Source organism: Vicugna pacos, chromosome 10, assembly GCF_048564905.1.
Source record: "Vicugna pacos chromosome 10, VicPac4, whole genome shotgun sequence".
NCBI lineage: Eukaryota > Metazoa > Chordata > Mammalia > Artiodactyla > Camelidae > Vicugna > Vicugna pacos.
In genome coordinates this window covers 11,888,876-11,910,308 of record NC_132996.1, presented here as the reverse complement: position 1 = coordinate 11,910,308, position 21,433 = coordinate 11,888,876, and the positions used below count along the sequence as shown (strand labels likewise).

The 21,433-nt window shown below is 49.4% G+C and overlaps 1 protein-coding gene and 1 long non-coding RNA gene across 16 annotated transcripts in view; one reads left to right on the top strand and one right to left on the bottom strand.

Annotated features, from left to right (window-relative positions):
- The window catches only part of SMCO4 (single-pass membrane protein with coiled-coil domains 4), a 53,513-nt gene that overhangs the window by 3,363 nt on the left and 28,717 nt on the right, over positions 1–21,433 (bottom strand). For 6 of the 13 annotated variants that reach the window (XM_072969007.1, XM_072969008.1, XM_072969002.1 and 3 more), the window contains one exon: positions 10,669–10,743. The gene's annotated coding sequence lies outside the window, so the exon portion shown is untranslated. Of the gene's footprint in view, positions 1–366; positions 437–1,206; positions 1,367–3,278; positions 3,334–5,426; positions 5,550–6,803; positions 6,907–10,667; positions 10,744–21,433 lie in introns of those variants that run through there. The other 7 variants (XM_072969003.1, XM_031675380.2, XM_072968998.1 and 4 more) reach the window with 5 other exon arrangements.
- On the top strand, positions 1,493–8,377 carry LOC140698645 (uncharacterized). 3 transcript variants are annotated; one of them, XR_012076428.1, is made up of 3 exons: positions 1,493–1,749; positions 3,075–3,114; positions 3,555–8,377. It is a non-coding gene; the product is annotated as an uncharacterized lncRNA (long non-coding RNA). The 3 variants fall into 3 exon arrangements; XR_012076427.1 differs by lacking the exon at positions 1,493–1,749 and adding an exon at positions 1,780–2,295; XR_012076426.1 differs by lacking the exon at positions 1,493–1,749 and adding an exon at positions 1,780–2,295 and having other exon boundaries at positions 3,075–8,377.

Below are 21,433 nucleotides of genomic sequence, written 5' to 3'. Positions count from 1 at the left end.
AACGGCCCGCACGCTCCCTCGGGCCCAGGTTGGGGTGGTGGGGAGTGAGGGAGCGAACACATCCCAGAGATGATGACGGAGGGCAGGGAAGAGGGCCCAGCCAGGACGAAAGCTGGGAAGAGCGGCAGACACAGGGAGGGGAGGAGCCAGGAGGGTGACAGGGGCTGACTGAGAGGGCAGCAGAGGCCAGGTCATCCAAGGGCTGGCAGACCATGGAAAGGTGTCGGGTTTCACTCCACGAACAGCACAAGGCACTGAAGGGCTTCACACAGGCAGCCGCAAGTTTTAAAAGCTCCTTCTGGCAGGCCTGTGGGGTAAGAAGGGAGGCTCCTGGAGCAGGCCAGGGAGGGGCGGGGCGGCTCCCACCTGGCTGGGAGGGTCAGCAGTGACGCAGGCGAGGAGGGAGTTGGCTTTCACGGTGGGGGTTCGACAGGACCTAGTGACAGAGCAGACGTGGCGCATAAGGGAGAGAGAAATCATGGAGCCTGAGTAACCAGCTGGGTGGTGACCCTGCCTCAGGTGGTGAGGGAGAAAGGCGGGCAGTGGACATCAGTGCTCTGTTCACACCTGTCCACGTGTGAGGACGCCCAGCAGACGTCGCCATGGAAAAATCAAGGAGGCGGCTCAGGACATGAGCCAAAGCTGGGGCTGGGCTGAAGGTCTGTACTCGGAAGTCATCAGCTATTGGACAAGGTGAGCTCCCCAAGGACAAGGAAGCTGGAGGAAAGAGCCCGGCCCGAGCCCCGCGCACCTGACGGTCAGGGGGCAGGAGGGGGAGGGCAAGAGAAGAGGCCTGCGGAGAGGAGGCGAGTGAAGCAGAGGAGAGCGTGGAGGCCTGCAGACCACGAGCCAAGAAGGGCACGGCCTCAAAACGCCAGGGACAGCGTGAAGATGAAGCAGCACCTGCTGGGCCTGCCGACGTGACATGAGGAACGTGAGGGGAGGGCGCAGACTAGGGCTGCTACCAGCGAGGCCATAAGCTGTCCCTTGCCGAAAACAGACAGCAGCTGTGCCAGACTGTAAATGAACACACTGCTTCCTTCATCGAGAAAGCTTCTCCATGAAGGAAATGTCGGCTAAACTGAAAAGGGCACAGTGCACAGCTGATCGACATCCCGGCGCAAACTCCCCGATATGGTGATGACCTGTGATAGGTAACTCCCGGGCCAGCACTCTTACCCACTTTGGGGCCATGTCATTGCTTACCAGCTCCTCTCGGAGACGAAACCAAAGACGCGGCCCCCGAGGAGCGGTCTGGCTCCTTCCCGGCGCGCAGCCCAGGCAGGATGGACAAGCCACTAGCTGAGTTCCAGCTTTATGGCCCGACTGTGACCACCACCTGGCCACCCCGCTGCCTCCAGCTCCCCTAACCAAGGGAACGGCAGACGTCACAAACACTCGAGTTCCACCAACGCCCCCTCCCCCACCAGCAAGCCCCTGACAACTGGTCAGAACTGGAACATCCCAACTGGTCCTGCTGTGTCTGGGCGGGGGGGTGGGAAGCAGAGAGGTGGGTGGGGAAACATCCTTGTGGATAGAATCACTTTAGGTTTGATTTTTCTCTGAGCTTTCGAATCTTTTTTCTGTATATGTGTATATATATATATATATATATATATATATATATATATATATATACACACACACATGCACACACATGCTTATTAAAATCTTTATATGTATTTCTTCCTACCAAGAGGTCATAATGTACGGTGTTAGACCCCACGAGGGAAACAGCCAGGCGCAGAGGTAAGAACATGGGTCTGAAACCAAGTTTGAGCCACAGCTCTGCCACGTCCAGTTATTTGACTTTGGGCAGGGTACTTCGTCTCTCAGGCCTTAACTTTCCTTCTCTGTAAAATGGGATAAGAAAGCTTCCTTTGTAGAGTTATTGAAAAATAATGACAAAGACTGAAGTATGATCTTAGCAGGCCACGCCAGGTGCTCAATAAACGGTACATGGTAACTCGCTCTCCAGGGATGTCTGTCCAGCGTGGACACACATTAAAGGGGGAAATACCAAGGAGTTCTGCTCTGTTTGGTTTTGTACCATAGAACCTGTCTCCTGTCGAAAACCACCAGGCACCAGTCTGCTGCTGGGCAGGTTTGCCCAGAGGTTTGATGGGCGGAGAAGGCTGGCTCAGGCAACTGAGGGACAACTCAGAGAATACAGTCAGTCCCAGCTCCCATATCCAAGAGGGGCTAAATCTGCCCTGCCCAACACAGCAGACACTACTCATGGATGGCTCCAGCACTGGAAACGTGGCTATGGTCCAAACGGAGCTGTACTGCAGTGTGAGACACTGGGCCCAAGCAAGTTGGGGGTGGGGGGTGGGGTGAGGGCACCATGCAGGGGCGCAGTGGGTGCAGCACCGAGCAGCAGTGCAGTGTGTGAGTCCGCGCTTCGGGGAGATGGCTGGGCTGAGATGGGGCATGGCAGCTGTCGCCACTGTAAGCCTAGAGGCGGGGTGGGGCAAAGCACAGAGAAGGGCTTTTGCCCTTCTGAAGAGTTAAAGAGGAAGCAGTAAAAGAGACTAAAAAGGTGTGAGAGGAAGAAAACGGGAAGAGCGTGTATCTTGGAAGGCAAGGTCAGAAAGTGTTCCAGGAAGCAGGAGCCACCCACAGGGTTTGGTTGCACGGAGGGGATGGGTGATTTGAGAGGACAGTCTTGGTGGGGAGGTGGGGAGGGGGCCCGAATCTGAGCAGGTCCCTAAGAGGGAGGGGGTGGTCTAGAGGATGGAGACCACCAGTCGGCAACGCTTCTCAAGGCAGGACTCGGGGGCTGCCTGTCTCTGCTGCAGTTCCAGTTCTGCCGCTTATCAGCCCTGTGACCTCCGGCAAGTTAACTTTCTTTCTGTGCCTCAGATTTCTCATCTGAAAAATGGGGATCATAATCCCCTAATGAATTGATACAGTAGAGTAATGCCTCGTCCATACTGAATACTAAGTGTCTGTATTACCACCATCATCATCACTACGATAATAGGGTCAGGATCAGAAGGGGATATGAGGACAAGAGTTTTGTTCATTTTTTGTTTGTTTTTTAAGGCAATTATAGAATGTTTGTGTTTTAGGGAGAAATGGACCAGGAGAAGGAAGGAAAAAGAATTGATGGTGAGCTACCCCCGGGGGCTGGGGGAGCTGGAGCAGGCTCTGAGGCACCAGCGGGACTGGCCCTGGACAGGACCCCTTGTGACGGTGGGAGTCTGGTTGGGTCTGGTTGTTTAACCCAGAAGACCCACCGCCCTTCTTCATACACGAGTTAAAGCTAAACTCACCAGCAACCTCAAGCGCAGCAGTTTGTTCTCACCAGTTGACCTGATGCAAACAACCCTGGGAAGGACAAGGGAGGCAATTAAACAGAAAAGAAGTAACCTGAAACTCCTGTAAGAGGGTCCAAAACTATGGCTTTTGAAACAGTTAAGACACACAGAAAAAACACAACGAACAGTGGCATACACCGCACAAGCTAAAACCAAAGTTTTACACGATGCTGTGTAAGCTTCTTACGTGCAACACACTCTGCTATATTCTATTTTGTTTCATTTCATTAGGGGGAAAAAGCCAGTTCAATTCACTAAAAGAAGCGACTCCCGGTGGGAAAAAACACTGGACGGAGAAGACCTCCCCACAGGGAGGGCTAGTGAATGTTTCAACCCCGTTCCCAGGAGAAGTCAAGGAAATGCCCGGAGTCTTTTCTACCTTGATGAATAACAGGCCCTCGTGAGCGTGAAGAGGAAGTACAGATGTGAAGGCCCTCGGAAAAGCTACAAGCTCTTCTAAGTACTGTCACTCCTTAAACAGCAGTTCTTCATCCAAACCCGCAGGTTCCTTCAACTTCATCTGCTATTCAGTGAGGTACTTTAAGACAGCAGGTACTGAAAGCAAGCATCACTAACGTGTCACTTTGTTACTGACAGCTCAACTCTGTGGCAGCTCAAGACTAAGGAAAGGCTGGGGGAAAATTCCTGAAGACACACAAGCCAGCCAGCTGCATGTACTGTTTTTATTTAAGGCAGTGCCTGTCTATCTCAAATATGGCAGAGTTGAGTGGACATGTATTCCTAGAGGCCAGATCTGGGGCAAAGCCACTGCCAGAATTTTAACTGTCTCCTCCTTTGTTTTAAACGGTCAAGCACTCGTAGGTAACATGACCGCTTGCTGTTCACTCCTGCTGTGCACGGCACTGTGGTCAGAGGCTGCCTTGGCTCCCACCAAATGCTGACAACAGCCCCACGCCAGAGGCTCTACTGCGTCCCAGGCGCCCGTCTCAGAAATGAGAAATGGGGTTTTGAGGGGTTATGCAACTTGCCCAGGACCACAAAGCACGTAAGTGGTGGGACAGAGTCAAACCCACACGGACTGGTTCCAGGACCTGCATGTAACCACCATGCTATGCTGAACTCTCCTCCAACAGACAGCCGTATTTGTCTTCATATTCTTTACCTGTTATTCACCCCAAATCCTTGTGAAACGTGACCCCCGCTCACCCTGGTCTCTGCCCACATGCTGAGGAGCACCCTGGGCGTGGAGAACCATAGGTCCGCAGGATCGCCTCTGCCCTCCTCGTGCTCCTGTGCCAGGCGTGGGCTGCCAGCCCCTTCTCCCCTAGATGCCTAACACCGCCCTCATGTTAGCTTCGTCGTTAACTTCACTGACAACCAAGATATCACAAGCGCCAGTTGTTTACGGCCCCTTAAAAACGAAAAGTTCATCTCTCAGCTAAATTACAGCAAGTTAATTACAGCGCCCGGCTGATAGCAGACAGACAGAGAGCGAGCGAGGGGCTGAGTGCACCATCAAACACAAACAGCAGCCGTGACCAAACGCAGCCAAGACTGCACGTCTGGGCCTTCCTCAAACACAGAAACCGGGGCTCAGCCCACCAGGAGGCCAGCCTCAGAGAGACGGGCAAACCCTCTCACCCAGTCACTTTTTCAGCAGACCCCTGGCTGAGCACCTAAGTGCTGGGGGCTAGCTAATCACACACAGAGCCACTCACTCACCGGGTTCAGTCCAACGCTTACAGGGCACCTACCTCCCAGCCCACCAGGCACTGCTCAACTGTGAATGTACAGACTGATGCACTGACAGATCCACCTGAGCAGTCACTGATTCCCCAAATACAGGGCAGCCTCGATGTGCTAGGCCCTGTCCTGGCAGAGGGGATGGATAATGAGCAAAATAAAGTTCCTGCTGTGACGGAACGCATATTCTAGGAAAGGGAGACAGACAAGAGGCAAATGACATACAGTGTGTCAAGGAGCGAAGTGCTATGAAGACAAAGCAGCGGGAGGGGACTAGGAGGAGGGGCTGTGCTGTGCTACAGAGAGTACAGGGGGCAGCATCTCTGCTCAGAGCACACGCCTAAGAAAAAGTGGGCGAGAGCCTGGCACAGAGCCGGGGGAGGAGGGGCAGGAGCAAACCTGAAACCAGCGTGCCTTTGGGCGAGAAGATCAACCTAAAACGGCCGCTACAGACACACTGGCCAACATCTTGGAGGCCATCCTGAGCGCTTCACTGCAGGCCTTCCTGCTGCCAGAGGGTCGCTGTGGGGTAGAAGAAGGAGAACGGCCCCATCAGACGATGAACTCAGGCTGCCGGAGCGGAGTTCGCACTAACTAAGTGATGAGTATTTGATCTTTAATTTGAAAGTCACCTTTTTGGCTGAACCTTAAGCTGGTTCACCAAACTGAACAGCCGATGAGGACAGTTTGGGCAAACGGCAGAGAGCAAGAGGCTTTCGGGTGCTGACAACCGAGTCTGCTGATTTTGCCTGTGGTCTATCCGCGGGCTCCACCGAGTGTTCCGTGTCAGCAACGGGCCTGCCCGCGCTGACCACATGGGGCCGCAGCCACCGCTGGCACCCACGTCACCTCAGCGAGGGAGGGTCTCCGGGTCACCTTCGACCCTGCCTTCCCTTGTGGAGGCTGATCATTCTCCTTCTGCACTGACTCTAGACTCCATGGCCCACCCATCTCCAAATGAAACCCCCGCTGCACAGACACCCAGAGCCTGCGTGTTCCCCCTGCCCTCTTCCCACACGTCTTCCTGCCTCCAACCTCCTAATTCCTCAGTCTCCAGACAGAATGATTTCATTGAAACCAAGGTCTGATCTTAGTTCTCTAACTAATAAGCCTTCGGTGGCCCCGGCGCCAACAAGACACAGTGTGGACTCGGCCCGGCCTTCCGGGCTCTGTGTGCAGAGCCCAGCTCCATCCCCAACGCCATGTCGAGCAGCCGTCCTCCCGTCCTGCTGTGCGTGGTCTCCTTGGCCTGCTTCACACACTGGCCACTGAGAAAACCCGCCTGGTCCCCTCAGTCAAAACTGAGTGCCCTTTGGCCTTTCTTATACCTTTAAAACACCCCTTCATTTGTCCCACCCTTCTTTCTTTTTAAAGAGTTAATCATTTTTGTCCACTTCCCTCAACCAGGGGCTCAGTAAGTATTTCCTGAATGATCCAAGTCCGTCCCTCTTACTAATGTTGCCCAAACCAGAAGTTTGGGGGTCTTCATGGATGCCTCCCCACCATTCCCTGTATCAAACTGTCCCCTAAATCCTACCAGTCCCATTTCTTAAATATCTCTCAACATGTCCTCCTGCTCCACCCTCACTACCGCCAGGTCAGGCCCTCGTCTTGCTCATGCAGATTTATGCAACAGCCTAACCTCAGTTTCCCTGCCTGAACTTGCCCCTTTCTCAAGCCCTAAACAGCACAAACATTTCTAAATCCCCCCCGAAAATCACTGCCCGTGGATGGGTGTGGACCCATCCCACACTTCCCCTTACCAGCAAAACATACTCAGTAGTAGCTGCGAAGAATCACCGTAGCAGCAAACGCAGGGCATGTACACGTCTTCTTCAGCAAAGGGGTACGGACGAGTCATTTAAACCTCATCCATGTTTTAAAGCCTCGTTGTTGGAAACTCGTCAGACAAAAGACGTCCCTGGCGTAAATACACACCACCCACACTTCAAGGTTAACACTGACCAAACGGTGCGAAACTAACAAAAGCCAAGCTCACAGTAATTGATAATTAAACATCTGGACTCCTGCAATTACAAAGTGTCACAAACTCAAGATGGTGGTGACACTGCACTGCTGGAGTGCAGTTCCCCAAATCCATGGGAAATCCAACAGCCTGTGTTAAGTCCGTGCTCCATGGGAACCCGAAACACACCAGACTCCCAGGGGAGGACAAGACAGAGTCATCCAGAAACTCCCTGCAGGGCAGTAGCTATCCCTCGGGATCCGCAGGGGGTTGGTTCCGGGATCCTGCCTCCCCTGGGTACCTCATATAAGGCGTAGTGTTTGCATACAACCAATGACACATCCTCCCGTACACTTTAAATCATCTCTCGATCACCTGTAACACCAAATATGATGTAAATGCTACGTGAAGAGTTGCTGGCATGTGGCAGACTCAACTTTTGCTTTTTTTGGAAACTTCTGGAAATTTCCTTTTTTCAGATTATTTTCAATCGGCAGTTGGCTGAATCCACTGATGCAGAACCCGAGGAAAGGGAAGGCGGACTGTAATTTAACACCAACCGCATGTCAGCAACTTTTAATAACAGCCTTGTGACTTCCGGGAGAGAGCCTGCGGTCATCCTTAAACTTGGAAGTCTGTGGAATTCTGGGTCCCATGCCCATGGGAACTGATGAACGGGCTGGCGTGTCTGAATCGGATCACCAGCAGTCGGGAGAAGACGTGGAAGGAGAGCCCACAGCATCCCTACTGTACAATCAAACCTGATCCAGTGTCTCCCCAGTGTAAAGGCCCACGGGACGTTCCGCTTTAGGATCTGACCTCTGCCCACCGTTCAGTGCCCAGCCCAGCCACGCCTCCAACTGCAGTGGCCACAGCGGTCCTCCGCGCAGACCTCTGGGCATGCCATGCCCATGCTGGCCTCCCGGGCCTCCACCCATGCAGCCATCAGAAACACCCTTTTCCACCTCTTTCCACCCCATCACTCCTTCTGCTTCGCAAACTCTGCCTTCAAGACTCATGGGTCTTGAAGGTCAAGGGTCACATACTCTTGAAAGCATTTCACGACTTTCCAGTCCCCAAGGTGAGTGAGCGGTTCATGTCTGTGCTCCCATGATACCCAGTAACAACCTCCACCACAGTGCCAACCACACTGGACTAAGAGCCCCTCATCTGCTATTCCCATTACAAACTTTGCTCTCCAGGCGCCTGGATGTCCGCCACGGTGCCAGCCAGGGGTGGGGCTGGGGCGGGGCGCACCACATGAGGAGCCCATGGGGCCAAACTCGCCCAGGACGTGTGCAGGTGCTTCTACGATGCCCTTCGGTAGTAAAGCTTGGGGCTAAGAAAACAGTCATGTAAACAATAAAATGGTGTTTGCATCACATCACAATGGGAAGTAAAGTACGTAACCTGATATTTTCTTCAATTACCAGCATCTTAACACGTTTGCTGATTTCCTGACATGGATGTTTTCAAGAAGTCCCAGTAGAAGGACTTGGAATCTAGTCCTGTGCCCTGGCAGCTACACCACTGGGAGCACTGCCCTTTTGGGGGGATTCCAATCTCCCCCAGGAAAATGTTAATCTGAGGTGGTATCAGATGCAGAGGAAGGTCTCTCTCTCAACAAAAAGACTAGAGAAGATGGCCTATTTTAGGAAAACAATGACTCACAGAAATTACATCCGCTCTTAAGTTAATAAGCCTTCTGGAGTTGAACCTGGCTTCTTATCGTGATGGGCCTATTTTGCAGCTCCACCATCAAAGAACAAATCAGAATGTCATTCGACAATCTGCTTTCTAATTAAAAGTTGAGCCATTTTTTAAAAAATCACATTTAACTAAACAATTCCACATGGCAGTAAAGCACTGTGCTCTGCCGCCTTGACTGACGGGACCATTTGCAATTATCTAAAGGAGAAGGCAGGGGAGGGAAATTGTTAGATGCAGCTAGACTGAGCTGCTCAGTGTTAGTGTCTTCCAGCTCACTCACAGAGGAAGACAGTGCAGCATTCACGTAAACTAATTAAATTTCCTGCATTTAAATAAGCCCTAACAGAAATAAAACTTCCAAGACTGATTGGAAGGTCTCGGGAAGAAGATACCGACTTGTTCAAGGAAGCAGCCTAGCTGGGAGTGGGAGAAACAGCAGAGTCAGACCCTATCTCCCCAGAGCAGGTCACAGCTCCCCCCAGCCCCACCGCTGAGAGAAGCACTGGGAGTGGGTGAGAGATGGAGCCCCCAGGTTGTGTGACGGCAGCAGAGGCTTCCAAGGGGAATGACCGAGATGATGCAGGGGAGGGAACAGGACACCATCCACACTGGGGATGCGGACCCACCCAAGACACCTAACTGCTCTGAGCCTGTTTCCTGAAAGGTGAAGTTACCATTTGCCCCCGCCTGCTTCCTGGGACTGGTGGGAGAAGAAACTCTGGTGCTGTGTGTAGAAGCACCCTCTGAAAGGGGAAAAACTCCTTAAATACAAGAGGCAAATGCTGGTTACTGTCAGGTAGCGAAGGCTGGGACGAGTCCTCTTGAGTAGAGGACAGTGCCCAACACAACTGGTAAAATTAGTAAGGAACTAATTCAGGATATTCAGCAGATGTAGTAAAAATAGGTGAGAAAAGGAATCTGTCGACTCATTCATTTAACGCAAAAAGCAGGGAGGTGGCTTCAGATGCAACTGTCTGTCAACTGAGGTAGCCTGGAAGATCGTGTGGATGGATAGCTGGATGGAGGATAGCTGGATGTGCCATCCAGCAGACAGGAGGGGCCACGGCCACAGGCATGACCAAACCCCACCTCGTGCAGCCCCATTCAACATCAGCCCCAGAGAGGTGCAAACAGGCTGGGGAGCCGTGCTCTCACCATCACTGGTTTCCCCAACTGCCTGTCACCTGCCTGTCACCTCCCTCCCCCTCCAGTTTCTGGAGTACCACTTTTAACATGGGCCCAAATTGCCCATGAAAAAGAAAAATCAGATACAAAACCTTTGCTATTAGCTTCATTTCACCAACAGCCAAAACACAAAGGACCACGAGAGAAGATTAGCAATGTCCAATGAATGCTCAAAGAACAGAACTGATACGAGAAAGCTTTATAGTCCCGGCCCTCCACAGGGGGAGCGGTGGAGGTACACAGCGAATCCACACAGGAGCTGGCCGCCTAGAGCAGGTCAAGTCCTTGTTCATTCAATAAATGTGTGTGAAGCATCTACTACGTTCCCGGCACAATTCAGATACGTCCTCGAAGAGGTGACAGGGGAAAACATGCAAACAGGCAATTCTAATCAGGTGTGGAAATGCTACAATGGGCAGGGGGGTGTCACAGAGAAGGAGCCCCTACCTTCAACACAGCTGGGGGAGAACAGGCAGAGGGGCACGAACGATAATGTAAGCCCACCAGGATACACGTCACTAAGAAGGAGATGGCACTGTGGGGGCTTCAAAAGCAGGAGAAGCCACTGCCAGCTGGGAGAGAAGGGAAAAGGCTTCATTTCCAAGGAGGCAGCACTGGATAGAGGCCTTGAGGGAGCACTAGGACTTTGGCCAGGCAGAGGGGGTGGAATACTACACACAGAACTGGGTGTGCTGGAGGAAAGACAGGGATGGTAATCCCTCCAAACACGGGTTTCCTCTTAAGAGAATTTCGGCAGACACAAGTTCCCTTCTGTTTACCTTTCTTCAACTTCAAGAGCTGCTGTTTCAATAGCTTCAGCAAACTGATTTCCAGGAAAGGTGACTTGGGTTATTCCTGTTGAGAAACCAGAAGAAGAGGTGTGACTGGTTTGGCGGGGCTGCCCTTCCACAGACCTCTTTGTTGTGACATCCACCCCAAGTCCATGGCTGGTTTGCGGATGGACGCTGGTCACCATCAGACATACTGCCCCACTCCCCTACTCCCTTCTTTTCTCATTTGAGAATAAAGACATGCAAAGTTAGGCAGGCCACGGTGAGCCCTGATCCAGAGAAACTGACACACAGACACACACCTGAGAGCGCAGGACCACGCAGCCTCCGAGTCCGAGGGCCCTTCCCACTCCAGCTCCCAGCAGCTGATCGAGCTCTGCTCCCACTATTCCCAAGATTCCCGCACCAGACCCTCTATAACTCAAGCTGGTGTGAGAGCATTTGTTTCTTGCAACCAAAAATCACTTATTTAAAAATAAGATATCCAGGGTTGGGTCTAGAAAAACAAACACAAGTAGAGGGTAAAGAAATAAAGGCTTCTGAAACAAAGCCTCAAGAAAAATAAAAGACGAGAGAAAGTGACCTGGGCCTCTGAACTACGGTTCCACAACTGCTGTCCTCTGAGAGGACAGGGAGACAGAGAAGCGTGAAACCCAGAGAGCAGACCCAACAAATAATTCAGAACCTTCCGGCGGTATCAAAGATTAAGACCGAGACCCGGATACTGGGGAAAGGGGGCTCTTAACGCGGGTATGATCCGAATTAAAACAAAATAAATCAGAATTTCAATGAAAATACAAAGGTGGGAGACTCATTAAGTGCTACAGCAAGGGAGGAATGACTGAATAATCACACAACGCATATCATTACCAAAATTAGAAGTGTAACAACTCAAAGATAAGTCTTGATTTACTGTGCCTTTTTTTTTTTTTTGGTCTTAAACAATAGACACTTCATTTACTTATGGTTTGGTAGGTCAGCAGTTAGTGCTGGGCTCAGCCAGAGGGCGCTTCTTCTGGTCTCACCTGGTTTACTCCTGTGGCTTCAGCCATCTGGTGGCGCACCTGTGCTGGATGGTAGACCAGATGACTTAGTTCACATGCTAGTGGCTGGTATTGGTTGTCTGTGCTGAGTGTCTGGTCTATTTTAGTAAATGTGAAATTTTGTTTCCCTAAGATCTTAAAAGATTACCCACTATCCCCTTGACCTATTTTCCTGTTGGTTCTTAAGGTGATCATGAACTCACCCATTATAGGGCTTCAAGACTCTAGCTAGCCCTTCTAGTCCCCGCTAGGCAGAGGCACGACTGCGGTGAGGTTCAGAGAGCAGGGTGCGTGAAAGGGAGCACTGGGGGCAGGGCTGGAGAGGGGCCTGAGGGCCAGGTCAAGTGGGATGGACTGTATTCAAGCAGCGTAAGGGTCAAGAGGACTGTAGTCTCATCCTATATCCCCTAAGAGATAACTACCACTCGGAGAAAGTCGAATGTTAAAATCGGGCTGCAGAGGGAAAATATGACCCAAACCAGACTAAAGCAGTCAGGTGTGACCTTTACCCTTGACAGGCTGCTTTGCCTGCTGCTGTTGGCTCATTAGCTTCACAAGTGTCTCCTGGCTTCTGGCCTTCTGGGCAGCTCAGGGGTCCAGGGGCTCATTGGAGCATCAGCTTTCACTCTGCGGGGCACGAAAGAGCGACAGGGCCGCCCGCTGACCTGCAGGACAGGCTGAAGGGCAGCTCTCCCGTCCGCTCACCCCAGACCCGGCCCCCAGGAGGCCGGCGCCACGTCCTGCCAACCCATTCCAAGCAGCAGACACCTGCGCTCTACTCTCAGCCCAACCGCTTCCCCTCTGGGCCTCAGTTTCCTTCCACAAAACCAAGGAGGGAGACTGGACCAGTACCTCTCGGAGGGGGGTCTGCAAACCAGTGCCGTCCACCACCTCTTTGCTGCTGGTTCACAACAAGAAAGGCACAAAAATTAAGAGCAGCTTGGAAGCTTTTTACAGCATTTGACATTGCTACACAGCCAAGCACACAATCAGTGGAACTGTCTTGTTGAGCACAGACTGGTACACAATTTTCCTGCAGATGCCATAATAAATTACCCCAAACTGAGTGGCGTCAAACAACAGAAATTTATTCTCTCACAGCTCTGGGGGGCAGAAGCCTGAGATCATGGTGTCAGTGGGGCCATACTCCCTCCAGAGACGCTAGGGGGAAATCTGCTCCTTGCCTTTTCCAGCTGCTGGTGGCTGCTGGCATTCCTTGGCTTGTGGCCATGTCACTCCTCTCCTTCACCGCCTTCTGTGTGTGTGCATGTGTGTGTATTAAATCTCCCTCTTCCTCTCAGTTATAAGATGGCATTTAGGGGCCACCTCAATAAGCTACAATGACCTCATCTCAAAATCCTTTTCTTAATTATATTTATAAAGTCCTTTTTTCCAAATAAGGTCACATTATTTGGACACATCTCTGGGGCTACCATAAAGCTGGTTTGGACACTGCTGAAAGCACGTGTGACCAGCTGTACATCGTGTGCACTGTACACTCATATCAGTTCACTGCTGGAGGGAAAACTCACCACCCTGCCTTTCACTCAGCTGGGGCTCCTGCTCTTCTTCTACAGCCCAGGAGCCCGGGCTGGCCAGGACCAGACTGCAAAGTGCACCCCCAGGTAAGAAAAGGAAGCTGACAGGTGGCAGGGGTGTGAGGAGCAGGTGCAGTCTGTCCCCTCAGCTCTTCCGCAGGCAAGTCTCCCACCTTATCTGGCAGGTAGTGCAGGAGCTGCTCCCTCCCTCCCCCATCCTCCTGTCCCTCACACGGCTTCAGTTGTAAAGTGATTAAACTGATCTGCTTTCTGTTCAGGTGGGCTTCCCTCATCCCATCAAATGCTGTTTTCAATGCCCAATTTGTGAATGAAAACAAAATTGTTGTATTAAAATCCTTGTGCACCTAGCACTGTCCTGCTGCTAATGTATCCTCTCCCCCAACACCCCACCCTGTAACCTCGAAAACTCTCAGGAAGTTTCCAGACTTCATAACAGGATGGAGAAGGTGCTTGGAAACTTGACAAAGCAAAGATTTCATTTCTCCTTAGAGGTTTTCTTGCCTTGCAAGAACACCCCTTGTTAAAGGAACCAGTATGTTGAGTCCCTTTGCTATGTTACATTTCAGCCTTAAAGGGCAGACCGTGTCAAAATACTCGAGAATGTTGAAAATGAGAATGCTCGATGCAGGTATGGCCACAGCAAAATGGACACTCTCATTATTCAACTACTGGAGGGGGTAGAACAGGCCCAGTCTTTCTGGAAAGCAGTGTCGCAAACTCTTATCAAATGGCTAAAAACTGGACACACCCTCTCAGGTTGCTGTTCCATTCTCAGAACTCTGCCCTAGGGGATGAATCTGAAATGGGGACAAACTTCCTGCTCAAAGGTAGCCGTGCAGTGTTATACACGAGGCAGAAAAATTGGAGATAAACTTAATAGCCCACAAACGGAAGTGATTAGACAAATTATGGTGGATTCATCAATAAAGTTTCATGTAGCCATTAAAATGATACTTTACAAAGATTTTTCTAATAAAAATAACAACTACAATATCCTTACATGGACCAGGCGCTGTCCTACACTTTAAGGTGCCTGACGGACACCAGCCCTCTTCATCCTGAGGTACTGACTGTTACTACCCCCACTTTACAGATCAGAAGATGGAGGCACTGAGAGTTAGGATACTTGCTTAAGGTCACCCTGATAGTAAGAGTAGGCACTGGGATTTGAGCCCACCCAGTCTGGTTCCGAAGGGTTCAATCCTACGGTAGTGTGAGTGATGGCTACAAAGACATCTGGTCCTAAGCCTGGAACCCGCACATGTTACCTTAAATAGAAAAGGCATCTCTGCAGAGGTGTCTGAAGGATGTGTTTAAGGATCTTAAGATGAAGAGATACCCTCGATTACCAGGTGGGCCCCAGATGCCATCACAAATGCTCACAAGGGAGGCTTCTCTCTCGTTCTCTCTCACACACACACATGCTCATGTACACACACACACACACACACACACAAGGCATGTGAAAACAGGGGCAGATATTGGAGACATGGGACCACATGCCAAGGAATGGCAGCAGCCATCAGATTCCTCCCCCAGAGCCTCCAGAGGGAGCTCTGTCCTGCCGATGCTGCGGTTCTTCAGACTTCTGCCTCCAGGAACAAGTTGCTGTGGTTTCAAGCCACTCAGTTTGTAGAAATCTGCACCCACAGGAAACTGATGCAAGTTCCCATGCTGTACTGCTCTCCATGCAAGCGGAAATATTCATATGTTAAATGGGAAAAGTAGAAATCAAAATTCAGACACAATGCTCTTAATTATGCATGTAAAAATGCATGCAAGTACAACAAAACGTTTTGTAGTGATTATCTTTGAATACTAGAATTATGGGTAATTTTCAGCATTATGCCTTTTGATATTTTTCCAAATTTCTACAATTAATGTGAATTTCTTTTACAATGAAACAGGAAAAAAAAATTTTTTTAAATAGCAACTCATGATACTTCGGCAACTCTAACTCAATCACAAAAATTAGAGAGCAAGAAAACTCCCTGAGAATGTTCTTAATTCAGTCTCAGAGCAACACGTGGAAACTCAGCTGCCCAGATGCATTCCATCCATTAAGTGACCCCACTCAACCCTCGGCCCCTCTAAGCCTATTAGTTTTCAGACTCTGGCAGGAACATGATGGCTGGAGAAGGTTCAGGCTTTGAAACAAGAGGATAATCAGAGCTGGTGAATGCTGTCCTGTCTGTCTCTCTGTCCGCAGTGGTGGGGGATGGAGCAGTAGGAGGGTTTTTTTTTACACATTCCCAGAGCTCATCCAGCCCAAAGTGGTGCAGGCCACGTGCCAAGAGCCAAAAGCACTGGTTAGTAAACATGGAAATGTTTGACTTCACAGAATGAAATGTCACATTGAACGCTGGCTTAACCTTCTTACCGAAGTCCTGACTTCAAGCCCATTCTGTCACAAAACCCGCCTGCCTTCTTCTGTCCAGGCAGTCAGAAGAACACAGGCCCATTTCACTGTATCAGCATCACATCCTTTGACTAAACATTTTCATAGGAAGAGCGTGTTAACATTTTCCCCAACATATGGGCGGTAATGGATCAAAACAGAAAGGAGGGTGTGCTTTGAGTTTTGTTTTGTGCGGCAGTGAAGAACAAGCAGCCAGTTCCCTCCCGCACAGGCCGGGTCAGAGGCGCAGAGCATGGAAAGCATGTATACGTTTCATTCAGCCCACCCTGTACGGCGCAGCAAGTTTGGGCACTGGGGTGATGGGACTACGGCGTGGGGTTTATTCTTTAGTCTTTAACCACATTCATTCACTCTTTGTTCAGCTAATCAACACACACAAGCACCTACTATGTGCCAGGCACTGAGAGGAGGCTGGCTCACGTTTTAAAAGATCTCATCTCCAAAACGCTGCACTCTCAGAGGATACGGCTCAGCAAACGGCCCACATCCTTGCTGAGCTTCCCCCTCAGTCTTCTGGATCACAGGGATGCTAGCAGTGACAAAGTGTTGAGAGGGCTATCTAAACAGACTCTGCAGAGCTTTGAGAAATGGAAAAAACAAAAAGCAAATGGTTCAGCGCTGTGTACAGTCAGCCCTCCGTATCTGCAGGTTAAGTACCTTCGAATTCAACCAACCACGGGTGGGAAATACTTGAAAAAAACTCACAGACACAGAAAACAAATACGGTTACCAGGGGGGAAGGGGTGGGAGAGGATAAACTGGGAGTTCGAGATTTGCAGATACTAACTACTATATATACAACAGATAAACAGTAAGTTCATACTGTACAGCACAGGGAACTATATTCAATATCTTGTAGTAACTTACGGTGAAGAATATGAAAACGAATATATGTATGTTCAGATATGACTGAAGCATTATCCTATACACCAGAAACTGACACACTGTAAACTGACTACACTTGAATAAAATATATATACGTACATACAAAGAAAAAGAAAAAAGAAAAAAATTTCCAGAAAGTTCCAAAAAACAAAACTGAAATTTGCCACACACTAGCAACTATTTACATAGTATTTACATGGTATTTACAACCCCTTACACAGCATTTACATTGTATTAAGTACTGTAAGTAATGCAGAGATTATTTAAAGCATACGGGAGGATGTGCATAGGTTATATGCAACTACTATACTGTTTTATATAAGGAACTTGAGCATCTGCAGGTGTATGGGAGTCCTGGACCCAATCCCCCATGGATACAGAGGGGTGACGGAACCTTCCAACACAGCACTGACATGACACTTGTAATTCAGGGTTGATGATCGAGCTGATGATACTTGAATCTCCCACTTAACCATCTAATCCTCACAAATAGTGTATTAATATTTTCTCAAAGTCTGGGGTTTTTTTGCTTGTCAATGTATGCCTAAATCTACCAGGGTCTAACCTTAAAAGGTATTCACTAAATATCTGAGGTATAAATTAATGTATGAATAAACACAGGTAATGAATTTTCTAATCTGTAAAAATGGAAAAGCCAGGCTACACAGTTATTTCCTGAAGAAAATTCCAAGGATCCTAATCCTGTGAGACATGCCAAACAAAGAATGTTCACGTGTTATTCAACTGGAGAAATACTACATTCTGCAGCCTCCCATCCCCCTCAAAAATTCACAATGCACATTATACAACAAAGAACACAGGAAAGCCTTCAATTAAATACCTATCTGAACAATCCCAGATCTACTTAGCCGTGGATGACCTTTCATGCTTAACACTTACTGATATCAAAGAGCCAATGTTCTAAGGAAACCCTGGAAAAATACCAACCCAAATTCTTCCTTTGTTCACGAAACATTTATGAAGCCCTTAAAGACAGCCAACATGAAACAAGTTACCACTTAACAGGCGTGGCCCTTGGTGCTACTGCCACCAAGATAAACAGGAAAGCTGGCTCCCAGTCTACGGTCTATTGGAGGAGACCCACGAACCACTGTTAACTGAAGTGACAGACACACACACACACACGCATGTATACACGTGCATGTTTGCACACTCACACACAAGAAGGGAGACGTGGCGAAGAAACGTGTTCCGAGCAAACGGGAAGCAAGAGAGTCCAGTGTGTGTGAGCAGGAGAATGAAAACAGTTTGGTCTAATCCAGTGGTTTTCAACGTGTGGTCCGAGACCCTCTAGAAAGGTGCTGCGAGGTCCAAACCACCTTCAGTGTGTGATGTCTGCACTGACGGTGCCCCTGCAAGAACCAAGGCAGCGGCAGCCGACTGTGCCAGCCAACACCATGGCCTCCACCACCACATTTCCACGGTTTAAAAAAAATCAATTTCACCTAAGAATGTCCTAACAAAGCAGTAAAAATTATTAATTTTAATACAGGTCAACCTTAAGTACACATCTTTTTGATACCGTGCATGACAAAACGGGAAGCGCTCATCAAGCAGGTCTGCTACGAGCGAAGTGTGGTGGCCGTTGGGAAGAAACACCACTCGTGCGACTGACCTGCAAGCTGGATTGGCCACTCTTTTCCACCCAACACCACTTGAACTTGAAAGAATGACTGACAGAAAAACTATATAGTTACTGAGACTTGAGTATTTTTAGAATGAATAAAGTGAGCTTGTTATTTCAAGGAAAACTGACAGTATTTGCTGCTAAAGAAAAATTTGAGCTTTCAAGCAAAACTTAAAATTTGGAAAAGCTTGCAATGGCCACTATGAGCTTTAGGGCATCCTGATACTTAAAGGATTTTCAGATGAGAGCAGTAGTGACATTAACAAATATGGTATTTTCCAAATGGCTCATGCATGACGTTACAGAAGGCATAAAAGATCCTTTCAAAGTGCAAGACAGACCAATAGATTTTAATGTAACAACATGAAAGGTTCACTGATACATGGTCTCAGGTTCCATGCTGCAACAAACCCTTGAGAAACCACCTCCTGTCAAACTCTGATGTAGTTTCAAAGACTACCCACAATTAACTAAAAAGATTATTAGAACACCCCTTCCTTTTCTAACTACATGTCCGCGTAAGGCTGAATTTTCTACACATAGTTCAACCAACACAACATATTGCAACAGAATGAAAGCAGAGGCATTTATGAGAATCCAGCTGTCCTCCATTAAGGCAGACATAAAAGATACATGGAAAAAAAGTAAAACCATGTCACCTTTCTTATTAAATGTTTTTGCTTTAGAAATAGGTTTCTTTTGGTTATTTGTGTTATGTAATGAGTTTATTAATGCTATTAAACTAATTTAATGAATGGTTTCAAATCTTTTCTATTTGTATTTCTAATACTGTAACAATTGCTGGATATAATCCACATAACGGACAGTTCTTTGGGGACCTCACTAGTCTTGAAGAAGTCTTAAAGGGGTCTTGAAATGAAAAGTTTGAGAACGACTGGTCATGAACAGAGGGGAGTCGTGGCAGGGGAGGAGAGGGTGATGAGGCGGCAGGAGGGGGCCAGCAGTGGTCCCCCACCCTGTGATGTGTGTTCAGAACTGATCTTACAAGAGTCGATGCAGGGGTGTTGAGCACAAAAATGATGCAGACAGATTTGTTCAGAAAGACCAAGGACACTATAAAGTTGCGCTCAACTCCATGAACATGTGATTCTGAAAGCAAGTCAATCTGATGGGAGGTCAAACTTTAGGACACTGAGGGTCCATTATGACAATCTAAAAAATGAAATACAAATTTCTATAAAAGAGCAGGAACAGAAAAGTGTTAAAATTTAATGATGGAAGGGAAAGAAGCAGGGTCTTGCAAAATAGACTTGCAACCAAAGAGAATTCTGCAAAAGGAGGGAAGTCATCAGTAACAGAACACAGGGCTTCAAAGATCTAAAGATACCAAAATCAAGATGCATTTCAGGCAAGCCTGAAAAATAAAAAATAAAGCGAACAGCAATAAACTGCGGCAGTAAAGAGGGAAAGTGAATGCAGCACAGAGAAGGCAAACGGAAGCCTTTAGAAGTAAAAAGGAGTAGGGAGGAGAGGAAATCCACTCCTGTTTCCAGAGCCTGTACTCCATCCACTCATCACCTCGGGGAGGGGAGGGAGCAGGAAGCACCTGCAGAGTGAAGACGACCCCAGGGGAGTCCACCACACGGACAGGAACGCTCGGCCCAGACAACCAGACCTCCTGGGCAAGAATCTCACCCAGGAAAAGACGGATTACACCAGTCAAGAGCACAGAACACAGAGAACAGACAAAAGACAACTATTAAAACTTGTTTCCAAGGAGCTTACAGTCATTATTCTCTAAGTCAAAACAAAACCAAAAAATCTATAGGGTAGTTGTAACAAAAATGAGAAGTGTCCTATGAAGAACTCATCTGGAAGAACGTGGCAGGTTTCTCGGACTCACTGGGCCTCAGTTTCCTCTCCTGCGAGGAAGAGGAGTCCACCACCGCCTGCACAGAGCTGGCGGGAGGAGAGGGACCCAGTGCATGCAGCTGGCAGGAGGCAGATGCTCAGTAAACAAAAGCTGGAATTACTATCACTGCAGTTAGGATTCCAGGGCCAACGTGGACTATGGAGTTGTCACCGCACTACTTTAGGCCAGAAAGCTCCCAAGGTCAAATACCAATGTTTGAAAAATCACCAATATGCAAACTGCAAGGAGGAATTTGAATGGCTTTGGCCCAGGGCTGCACTCACTCACCAGACGAGAGAACTGCCCCTGATCTCGTGGGCCTCTTCAATCACAAAGGGCATGTCAAGCACAAGGAGGCCCAAGTAAGAAGGGAGGAAACACCAAACCCCCACCTTCCTGAGCAGCCAAGACCGCTGTGCCATGTAACTTCTGTGCACAGTTTCTCTCCCCGACTGTCATGATCAGCCTCAGGATGTGGGTGGATACGCTGTCATCACCCCCACTCTCTGTCCCATGGCTGAACCGCAAAGAAGTGGTGTAGCCAGGGCCTCCATCTCTCGCTGTGGGGCCCAGGAGTCTCTCACCAGGCCACACCGCCCACACCCTCAGGGATCAGAGGGCCCACCCTACAGATGTGCAGCCACAGCTCTTCATCTAAGCCCAGCAGGAGATCCCGCCTGTCCTCAGCACCCACAGGTAATGCAACACCCAAGCAAGCATTCCTTGATTGACACACCAGACACGGTCCTGGGGCGGGGGCTGCAAGCCAGGCTCTGTGCCCTGCCCCCAGACAGCCAGTGAACAAGGAACTACTTCTTGGTGGGTGTAGGAACTTGCTTTCCAGGGTACCGCGGGGACAGGTCACAGAGGGCCTGAGTCTGAGAGGTCTGGGAGCACAGGCAGAGGCCCCAGGGGGTCTCGGAAACTGAGAGATGGGAAGATGCCAGCAGGGGGCCAGCAGGGCTAGGCTGCACAGGCCTTGTGAGCACACAGATCACACACCCTCCTAAAAGCGGGGGGGCCCTTCTACAGAGGACCAGCAGCAGCCAATCCACATCCTAAGTATTGTGGCTGCAGCTCAGAGCCCTGGAGCGGGTAAGAGTGATGGTACGCACAGTCAAACAGAAACCTTCCAACTTTTATTTTTAGCACAACTTGCAGAATGAGGAAGACTTTACTTTGCAACCCAGTACATGCCCACATGCGAGCGTGCACGCATGCACACACACACAAATACAGGCTGTCCTGAGAGGCAAGTTACCAGCCTGACATTCTCTATGACCCGGGCCAGTTTCTCAACTTCCCTGAGCCTCAGCTCCCCTGGGCA